Source organism: Arachis hypogaea, chromosome 18, assembly GCF_003086295.3.
Source record: "Arachis hypogaea cultivar Tifrunner chromosome 18, arahy.Tifrunner.gnm2.J5K5, whole genome shotgun sequence".
Classification (NCBI taxonomy): Eukaryota; Viridiplantae; Streptophyta; class Magnoliopsida; order Fabales; family Fabaceae; genus Arachis; species Arachis hypogaea.
This window is the reverse complement of record NC_092053.1, coordinates 67400885-67411664: the sequence shown is the minus strand read 5'-3', so window position 1 is coordinate 67411664 and position 10780 is coordinate 67400885. Positions and strand designations below refer to the sequence as shown.

General features: G+C 41.2%; 1 non-coding gene across 1 annotated transcript; it reads right to left on the bottom strand.

Moving 5' to 3' along the window:
• Nucleotides 1–5594: 5594 nt before the first annotated feature.
• LOC112774095 (small nucleolar RNA R71) lies at nt 5595–5698 on the bottom strand. Its single transcript, XR_003188602.1, has one exon. It is a non-coding gene; the product is annotated as a small nucleolar RNA R71 (small nucleolar RNA).
• Nucleotides 5699–10780: the final 5082 nt, after the last annotated feature.

Below are 10780 nucleotides of genomic sequence, written 5' to 3'. Positions count from 1 at the left end.
AGGGACACAGTAAAACTGGAAAAAAACCGGAGGAGCCTGCTGAAAATGAGTTCATTACGGCTCGCCTTTAGGTGTCCTACTCGAGATAGCATCATTCAAAGAACGAGGGTAAGCACTACGTAAAAAAAAAAAAAAAAAAAACAGGAAAAAAACCGGAGGAGCCTCCCGAAGATGAGGCCATTACGGCTCGCCTTTAGTTGTCCTCCTGGGATAGCGTTATTTAAAGAACGAGGGTTAGCACAACGTAAAAAAATGAAAAAAAAAGGGGAAAAAAATCGGAAAAAAAATTGGAGGAGCCTTCCGAAGATGAGGCATTACGGCTCGCATTTAGGTGTCCTCATCGGGATAGCGTGATTTAAAGAACGAGGGTAACCACAACGTAAAAAAAAAAGAAAAAAAACCGGAAAAAAAACGAAGGAGCCTGCCGAAGATGAGCCATTACGGCTCGCGTTTAGGTGTCCTCCTCGTGATAGCGTCATTTAAATAACGAGGGTCAGCACAACGTAAAAAAAACCAGAAAAAAAATCGGGGAGCCTGCCGAAGATGAGGCATTACGGCTCGCCATTACGTGTCCTCCTCGGGATAGCGTCATTTAAAGAACGAGGATAAGCACAACGTAAAAAAACGGGAAAACCAAGGAAAAAAAACCACAGGAGCCTCCCGAGATGAGGCCATTACGGCTCGCCTTTAGGTGTCCTCCTCGGGATAGCGTCATTTAAAGCACGAGGGTCAGCACAACGTAAAAAAATGAAAAAATAGGAAAAAATGGAAAAAAAAACTGGAGGAGCCTGCCGAAGATGAGGCATTACGGCTCGAATTTAGGTGTCCTCCTCGGGATAGCGTGATTTAAAGAACAGGGTAAGCACAACGAAAAAAAAAAAAAAAAAAACCGGAAAAAAAACCGGAGGAGCCTGCCGAAGATGAGCCATTACGGCTCGCGTTTAGGTGTCCTCCTCGTGATAGCGTCATTTAAAGAACGAGGGTCAGCACAAGGTAAAAAAAACAAAAAAAAACTGGAAAAAAACCGGAGGAGCCTGCTGAAAATGAGTTCATTACGGCTCGCCTTTAGGTGTCCTACTCGAGATAGCATCATTCAAAGAACGAGGGTAAGCACTACGTAAAAAAAAAAAAAAAAAACAGGAAAAAAAACCGAGGAGCCTCCCGAAGATGAGGCCATTACGGCTCGCCTTTAGTTGTCCTCCTGGGGATAGCGTTATTTAAAGAACGAGGGTTAGCACAACGTAAAAAAATGAAAAAAAAAGGGGAAAAAAATCGAAAAAAAATTGGAGGAGCCTTCCGAAGATGAGGCCATTACGGCTCGCATTTAGGTGTCCTTATCGGGATAGCGTGATTTAAAGAACGAGGGTAACCACAACGTAAAAAAAAAGAAAAAAAACCGGAAAAAAAACGAAGGAGCCTGCCGAAGATGAGCCCATTACGGCTCGCGTTTAGGTGTCCTCCTCGTAATAGCGTCATTTAAAGAACGAGGGTCAGCATAACGTAAAAAAAAGAAAAAAAAACGGAGGAGCATGCCGAAAATGAGTCCATTATGGCTCGCCTTTAGGTGTCCTACTCGAGATAGCGTCATTTAAATAACGAGGGTCAGCACAACGTAAAAAAAAAAACCAGGAAAAAATCGGGGGAGCCTGCCGAAGATGAGGCAATTACGGCTCGCCTTTAGGTGTCCTCCTCGGGATAACGTCATTTAAATAACGAGGGTCAGCACAACATAAAAAAAAACCAAGAAGAAAAATCGGAGGAGCCTGCCGAAGATGAGGCCATTACGGCTCGCCTTTACGTGTCCTCCTCAGGATAGCGTCATTTAAAGAACGAGGGTTAGCACAACGTAAAAAAAAAAAAAACCGGAGGAGCCTGCCGAAAATGAGTCCATTATGGCTCGCCTTTAGGTGTCCTCCTCGGGATAGCGTCATTTAAAAAATGAGGGTCAGCGCAACGTACAAAAAAAAAACCAGGAAAAAATCGGGGAGCCTGCCAAAGATGAGGCAATTACGGCTCGCCTTTAGGTGTCCTCCTCGGGATAATGTCATTTAAATAACGAGGGTCAGCACAACGTAAAAAAAAAAACCAGGAAAAAAATCGGAGCAGCCTGCCGAAGATGAGGCCATTACGGCTCGCATTTACGTGTCCTCCTCAGGATACCGTCATTTAAAGAACGAGGGTTAGCACAACGTAAAAAAAAAAAAAACCGGAGGAGCCTGCCGAAAATGAGTCCATTATGGCTCGCCTTTAGGTGTCCTCCTCGGGATAGCGTCATTTAAATAACGAGGGTCAGCACAGCGTAAAAAAAAACCAGGAAAAATCGGGGGAGTGATGCCAAGGCATCTTAGGCTAGTTTCACTAGCATTTTTCTGTTAGTTTTAGTTGTTTTATGCATTTTCTTGAGCTTAAAGTAACCAAGAATGGTTAAATGAATAACAAAACAATGAACCATCCAAACAGTATGATTTTGATGCAAATTCCATGAGTTTTAGTTATATTACTTGAATGCTATGAATGGAAGAATTCTCATGAAATTTTGCAAGACTTTGATGCAATTGTTTGGATGATTTCAGGAAAGAAGAGGCTAGGCAAGGAAGCAACAAAATCAATAAAGGAAGCTTGAATATCACATGTGGAGTTTAAGTTCCAGTTTAAGCTTAAACTGGAGCTTAAACGCCAGAATCATGAAGGCTAAGAAATGCTGAAACTGAAGTTTAACCTCCAGTTTAACCTTAAACTGGAGGTTAAACGCCAGAATGAAAGTCTCACCAAAGAAGCATTTCCACGTTTAACCTCCAGTTTAACCTTAAACTGGAGGTTAAACGCCAGAATGAGAATTCCACTCAGGAAGCATTTCCACGTTTAACCTCCAGTTTAACCTTAAACTGGAGGTTAAACGCCAGAAATGGGAAATGCACCAGGGAGCCAATTCCACGTTTAAGCTCCAGTTCAACCTTAAACTGGAGCTTAAACGTGTTCGACCAAGTTTTCTCCTCAGGGTTGCTTTCTCCATTTCCACGTTTAAGCTCCAGTTTAACCTTAAACTGGAGCTTAAACGTGTTCGACACCTCCAGGGCTACCTTTCTCAGCTTCCACGTTTAAGCTCCAGTTTAACCTTAAACTGGAGCTTAAACGTGTTCGACCTCCAGGATGGCTTTCTCTATTTCCACGTTTAAGCTCCAGTTTAACCTTAAACTGGAGCTTAAACGTGTTCGACCTCCAGGGCTGCCTTTCCTATCTCCACGTTTAAGCTTCAGTTTAACCTTAAACTGAAGCTTAAACGTGTTCGACTAAGTTACCCTCCAGGGCTGCCTTCTTCCATTTCCACGTTTAAGCTTCAGTTTAACCTTAAACTGAGGCTTAAACGTGCTCCCACAAAAGGCATCACTGGAAGTGTCTGGCGTTTAAGCTGCAGTTTAAGCTTAAACTGCAACTTAAACGCCACTCTTGGAAAAGGTTTCTTGGCCAAAAATATTGCGGTTTAAGTTAGTATTTGAACACAAACATTAACTTAAACTTACTCTGGTATGAAACCCAATTGAATATCATGGTTTATGGGATTGGGCCTGAAGGATTGATGAGTCTGAAATTTCAATTTATTGAGTCATGTGTCTTTATTTGATTATCACTAAGTTGGCTCAATGAATATTACAGAATTTGGATCAACAGCCTCATCAAGATTATGGATCATAAACCCAAGGCAAAAGGAAAGCAGGGAGAGGCCTCAAAGCCCAAGAAACACAACAGAAGCTCAATATAGAAAGTGTATAAATAGGATAGAATTTAAGTTAGGGAGGACTTTAACCTTTTCATTTAGCTAGTTTTCATATCTTGTAATTGAATTCAGAGCTATGACTCACTAAACCCCCTTTCATTGGGTTAGGGAGCTCTATTGTAATTCAATGAATCAATAATATTTATCTTCTTCTTCAATCTTTTCTCTTGAATTTTGTTAGAAAGCTTCTCGATCTAATTCCATTGGGTAGTTGTCTTGGGAAAGAAACTACCCATAATTGGAATCCTTCGGAACCTTGGGAAAGGAATGGAGGATTCATGCTAGAGAAGCTTTCTCACAGTGAATTGGATTGGGGTTTGGATGGATATTGTGACATGTAATCCTACCAAATTGTGGTTCATGAAACTGTGTGGTATAATCAGTGATCGAGCATCATCTCTTCTTATGAACATTTAAACCAAGGGATTGGGAATTTGTTTGTTTTTAGAGAGAATTGGTGAGCCAAGGGATTGGGATCAAATCATATAAGATTGCCAAGCAAAATTCAATGAACGCATTGGTTGAGGAAGAGATAAACATGTTTTGATTCGGAGATCTCAATATCTCCTATAACCCAATGAATTCCCATTTCTGATTTCCACTTTCTCTTTACATTCTGCAACTCAATTCATGCAATCACCCCCATTCCCTTTTAATTTCATCAATTTAGCTTCTGCTCTTTAATTCATGCAATTTAAGATTCCGCCATTTCAATTTCTTGTCATTTACGTTTCCCGCCAATTTTACATTCCGCAATTCTCATCTAAATCTTGATTCCGCTCAACTAGAACACACTTCTAATCCGAATTGCTCACTCAACCAATCCTTGTGGGATTCGACCTCACTCTATTGTGAGTTTTTACTTGACGATAACCGGTGCACTTGCCGGAAGGAATTTTGCCGATCGTGCAATTTCCTAAATCGTGGCATAACAAGTTTATGCGCATCAAGTTTATGGCGCCGTTGCCGGGGATTGGTTTTCGATTGACAATTCTCAAAATTGGAAGTTAACTAGATTGAGCACATTTTTTTTGTTTTGATTAATTCAGTACAAGTTACTTGTTGAATTTTAATTTCTGCACTCTGTTACATGCTTTCTTTCTTTATGCTTTTAAATTCAAGCAACTAACTCACTGACTCACTAACTGTTTGAATTAATTCCTCAACTGCTCTAACCATACTCTTCCATTAACCAAGAGTATTTCACTTGTTTGTTGCCTGTGCTGTGTTCTTGTATGACAGGTAGGAGAGGAGAGACATCAACTCCTCCATATACCGAACCAGAGAGGACCCTTCATAGACTTAGAAGGGAAGCAAGAGGGAAGAGAATACTGGGAGAAGAAGAATCTGAAGGAGAATCTGAGGACAATTTTGAGGAAGCTTTAGATCTCAACATGGATAGAGAAATTCACAACCATGAGAGAGCTGATGGAAACAATGCCATTCCTGAGAGGAGGGTTCTTAGTTCATACATAAACCCAACCTCTGGGAATTGTGGTAGCAGCATCCAGAAACCACCCATTCAGGCCAACAATTTTGAGCTCAAACCACAGCTAATATCACTTGTGGAGAATCATTGTTCATTTGGTGGAAGTGCTAATGAAGACCCAAACCAACATCTCACAAAATTCCTGAGAATTTGCGACACTGTGAAGTCCAATGGAGTCCAGGAAGATGCCTATAAATTGCTTTTGTTCCCATTTTCACTTAGGGACAAGGCAGCTAAGTGGCTGGAATCATTCCCAAGGGGGAGCCTAACAACATGGGACGAGGTGGAAAGCAAGTTTTTGGCACGTTTCTACCCCCACAAAAGGTCAATAGGCTTCGATCTGAGGTTCAGACTTTTAGACAACAAGATGGTGAAACTCTCTACGAGGCATGGGAGAGATTCAAGGATTTGACAAGGAAATGCCCACCAGACATGTTCCATGACTGGGTGCAATTGCATATTTTCTATGATGGACTATCTTATGAATCAAGGAAGGCTGTAGACCATTCATCAGGAGGTTCATTGAACAGGAAAAAGACTGTGGAAGAAGCCATTGAAGTGATTGAGACAGTGGCTGAGAATGAGTACTACTATGCATCAGAGAGACACAACACTAAGGGAGTCATGGAGCTGAACCATGTTGATACAATTCTAGCCCAAAACAAGGTGTTTGCCAAGCAACTAGCAGAGCTCACCAGGAAATTAGAAACAAAACAAGTGGCGGCAATACACACACAAGATCAAGAGGAAGAAAACACTGAAGGAGGTGATCGGGAAGAGGCCAACTATGTGGGAAACCAACAAAGGCAATCATATGATCCACATTCCAACACTTACAACCCAGGATGGAAAAACCACCCAAACTTTGGGTGGGGAAACCAACAAACCCAACCACAAAACCACAAACCTTACAACCACAACCAACATAATGATTCCACATACCAAAAATCTAACCAAAGATCATACCAAGCCACACAAAACACTTACTCTCAACCACCATATCATGGCCAAAATAATCAACCTACCCAACCTAACCCGAACCAACAATTTCAAGATCAATTAAACAGGATAGAAGGAATGCTTGCAACCATGAGTCAAGACATAACCGAATTGAAAGCTTTTAAGGAAGAAGTAAATTCTAACCTGCAAAACCAAGGAGCTGCCATCCAGAAGCTAGAAAATCAAATTGTGTATTTGTCTAAGCAAACCCCTGGGACAAGCGTTTCTCATGCTGCCAAGGCTATTGCAAGGAAGAATGTAAGGCATAACCCTCAGAAGTGGGAAAAATCTAAAGGAGATCTCAAAGGAAACCACAGAGGATGAAGCAAAGGAAAATGTGAGAGATAAGGAACAAGGACAATCTTTTACATCGTCTGCAGCAAAAGAAAAAGAAAAAGAGGTCCTGAAGCCTTATACACCTAAGGCACCATATCCTCAACGTTTGATGAAAAGTGAAAAGGATGGCCAATTCTCCAGGTTCTTGGAGATTTTCAAGAAGCTTCAAATCAACATTCCCTTTGCTGAGGCAATAGAGCAAATGCCACTATATGCAAAATTCTTAAAGGAATTGATGACCAAGAAGAGAAGCTGGAGAAATGAGGAAACTGTGTTGTTAACTGAAGAATGCAGTGCCATCATTCAGCACAAATTGCCTCAGAAATTGAAGGATCCAGGCAGTTTCCAAATCCCCTGCATCATAGGAGAAGTCATGGTGGAGAAGGCCTTGTGTGACTTAGGGGCCAGTATCAATTTGATGTCTCTAACAATGATGAGAAGAATGAAGATTGAGGAAGCCAAACCAACAAGAATGGCCCTCCAATTGGCAGATCGAACTTTTAAATTCCCTCATGGGATAGTTGAGGATTTGTTGGTGAAAGTGGGAGATTTTATATTTCCTGCTGATTTTGTGGTGTTAGATATGGAGGAAGAAGCCAAAGCTTCAATAATTCTGGGAAGACCTTTCCTGGCTACTGCTGGAGCTATCATAGATGTACAAAAGGGTGAACTCACTCTTAGACTACATGATGAGAAATTGGTGTTTAACGTATTCAAGGCAATGAGCTATCCATCAGAATCAATAAGGGAATGCATGAGGGTGGATGTAGTGGACATTGCAGTACAAGAAACCTTTGAGGAAACAACAAAGGAAGTGGCAGAGGAGGAGTTCACCAAGGACATAGAAGTTAGTGACATCAAGGCTGCTGAAACAACCATGCCAAGCATGCCAGAGATAGTGAAAGAAGAGAAGGAAGCACCAAAACCTGAGCTCAAAGCATTGCCCCCTAATCTCAAGTATGCATACTTGGGTAGTGATGAGAGTCATCCTGTTATCATTAGCTCTGCCCTGAGTCAAGAACAGGAAGAAGAATTGATCAAGGTGCTACAAACTCATCAAGATGCCATTGGATGGACCCTAGCTGATTTGAAGGGGATAAGTTCATCCATATGCATGCATAAAATCTTGTTAGAAGAGGATGCTAGACCCTCCATCCAATCTCAGAGACGATTGAATCCCGTCATGAAAGAAGTGGTACAAAAGGAGGTCATGAAGTTATGGCAGGCAGGGGTAATCTACCCCATTTCTGATAGCCCATGGGTTAGTCCCATCCATGTAGTTCCCAAGAAAGGTGGCATAACTGTGGTGCCAAATGAGAGGAACGAACTCATACCCACAAGAACTGTCACTGGGTGGAGGATGTGCATAGACTACAGAAAGCTCAATGAAGCCACCAGAAAAGATCATTTCCCACTCCCATTCATGGATCAGATGCTTGAAAGGCTTGAGGACATGCTTACTATTGCTTTTTGGATGGATACTCAGGCTATAATCAGATAGTAGTTGATCCTAGAGATCAAGAGAAAACATCATTTGTTTGTCCATATGGAGTTTTTGCTTATAGACGCATGCCCTTTGGATTGTGCAATGCACCTGCCACTTTCCAAAGATGCATGCTGTCCATCTTTTCGGACATGATTGAAAAATTTATTGAGGTCTTCATGGATGATTTTTCTGTGTTTGGAGATTCTTTTCCTAGCTGCCTACACCACCTTGCCTTGGTGCTTAAGAGGTGCCAAGAGACTAACCTAGTATTAAACTGGGAAAAGTGTCATTTCATGGTCACAGAAGGAATAGTCCTTGGCCACAAAATCTCTAATAGAGGATTGAGGTGGACAGAGCTAAGGTGGAACTCATTGAAAAACTACCTCCACCAAGTAATGTCAAGGCAGTTAGGAGTTTTTTGGGACACGCTGGTTTTTACAGAAGGTTTATTAGAGACTTTTCTAAAATAGCCAAACCTTTGAGTAACTTGCTTGTCTCTGATACACCCTTTGTATTTGATAAAAATTGCATGCTAGCCTATGAACTTTTGAAGCAAAAACTTTCCTCTGCACCTATCATTGCCCCACCTGATTGGAACTTACCTTTTGAACTGATGTGTGATGCATCAGACCTTGCTATTGGGGCAGTGTTAGGACAAAGGAAAGACAATTTGGTACATGTGATTTATTATGCCAGTAAAGTCTTGAATGATAACCAAAGGAATTACACAACCACTGAAAAAGAACTCTTGGCAATAGTATTTGCATTTGACAAATTTAGATCCTATCTCATTGGATCTAAAGTCATTGTCTTCACTGATCATTCAGCTTTAAAGTACTTACTTGCTAAACAAGAATCCAAACTTATTAGATGGGTTCTTTTGTTGCAGGAATTTGACATTGAAATCAAAGACAAGAAGGGTGTAGAGAAAAGGTGGCAGACCATTTATCAAGGATACCATGTGAAGAAGGAAGCGCACAAAGCACACATATAAATGAGTGCTTTCCTGATGAACAACTCATGGTAATTCACAAGGCACCCTGGTTTGCAGACATAGCAAACTTCAAGGCCACTGGGAGTTTGCCGTTGGAATTTAACAAGCATCAAAGGAAGAAATTGGTAAATGATGCCAAATACTTCATCTGGGACGAACCATACTTGTTCAAAAAATGTTCGGATGGCATACTCAGAAGATGCATATCAGAGGAAGAAGGAAGGGAAGTCTTATGGGACTGCCATGGCTCCATTTATGGAGGACATTTTGCAGGAGAAAGAACAGCAGCTAAGGTGTTGCAGTGTGGTTTTTATTGGCCCACTATCTTCAAAGATGCAAAGGAACTAGTGAAGCACTGCCATGAATGCCAGAAAGCGGGGAACCTGCCAAGAAGAAATGAAATGCCACAACAATTCATTTGGAACTTGAATTGTTTGATGTATGGGGGATAGATTTCATGGGACCCTTTCCCTCCTCATACTCAAATAATTACATTCTTGTGGCAGTAGACTATGTCTCCAAATGGGTTGAAGCAATAGCAACTCCAACCAATGATAATAAGGTAGTCATGAACTTCCTCAGAAAACACATTTTTTGCCGTTTTGGGGTTCCAAGAGCAATCATCAGTGATGGAGGAAGCCACTTCTGCAACAAACCATTAGAGGCATTGCTTCTAAAATATGGAGTCAAACACAAGGTAGCCACACCATACCATCCACAGACAAGTGGGCAAGCCGAAATATCTAACAGAGAACTCAAAAGAATCCTGGAAAAGACTGTGGGAACTTCAAGGAAGGACTGGTCGATTAAGCTAGATGATGCTCTTTGGGCATATAGGACAGCTTTCAAAACACAAATTGGAATGTCTCCTTTCCAACTAGTATATGGAAAAGCTTGCCATTTGCCACTGGAGTTGGAGCACAAGGCATACTGGGCCTTGAAACTTTTGAACTTGGACAGCAAAGCTGCTGGAGAAAGAAGGATGTTGCAAATCCAAGAGTTGGAAGAATTCAGAGCTGAAGCTTATGAGAATGCCAAAATTTATAAAGAAAGAGCAAAGAAGAAGCATGACAGCAACATAGCCCCAAGGAAATTTGAAGAAGGACAAAAAGTATTTCTTTACAATTCTAGGCTGAAGCTATTTCCAGGGAAGCTAAAATCAAGGTGGTCTGGACCATTCCTTGTCACCAAGGTCTCCCAATATGGACAAGTAGAAATCATGGAAGAAAAGTCACAACGAACCTTCATTGTGAACGGTTAAAGACTCAAACATTACTTGGGAGATGTGGAGGAGAAGGACAAGGTTAAATATCACCTCAACTGAGGAAGTTGACCGTCAAGCTAATGACGTTAAAGAAGCGCTTGTTGGGAGGCAACCCAACCTGAGGTAATACCCTTTTGCTGTTTCTTTTATTTGTTTCAATAAAAAGGGTGAAGTAGTTTCTGTGCATTGCAAAGAATTAAGTTTGGTGTTTCACACCAAACAATGAATTCGTGGATCAATAATTCAAAGGGGAATGTGTGACTCTAAGTTTGGTGTTCCACCATAAAGATCAACTGTACACAACAACCTTTGAATTATATAAAGGAACAACCATTCTAAGCAGTCACAAAAATGCTTAAAACCCTTAGCAGCAACTTCATTCCAAAGAGAATTCAAGGATTCAAAGAACAGAGAAGTAAGTGGGAGACTAAGTTTGG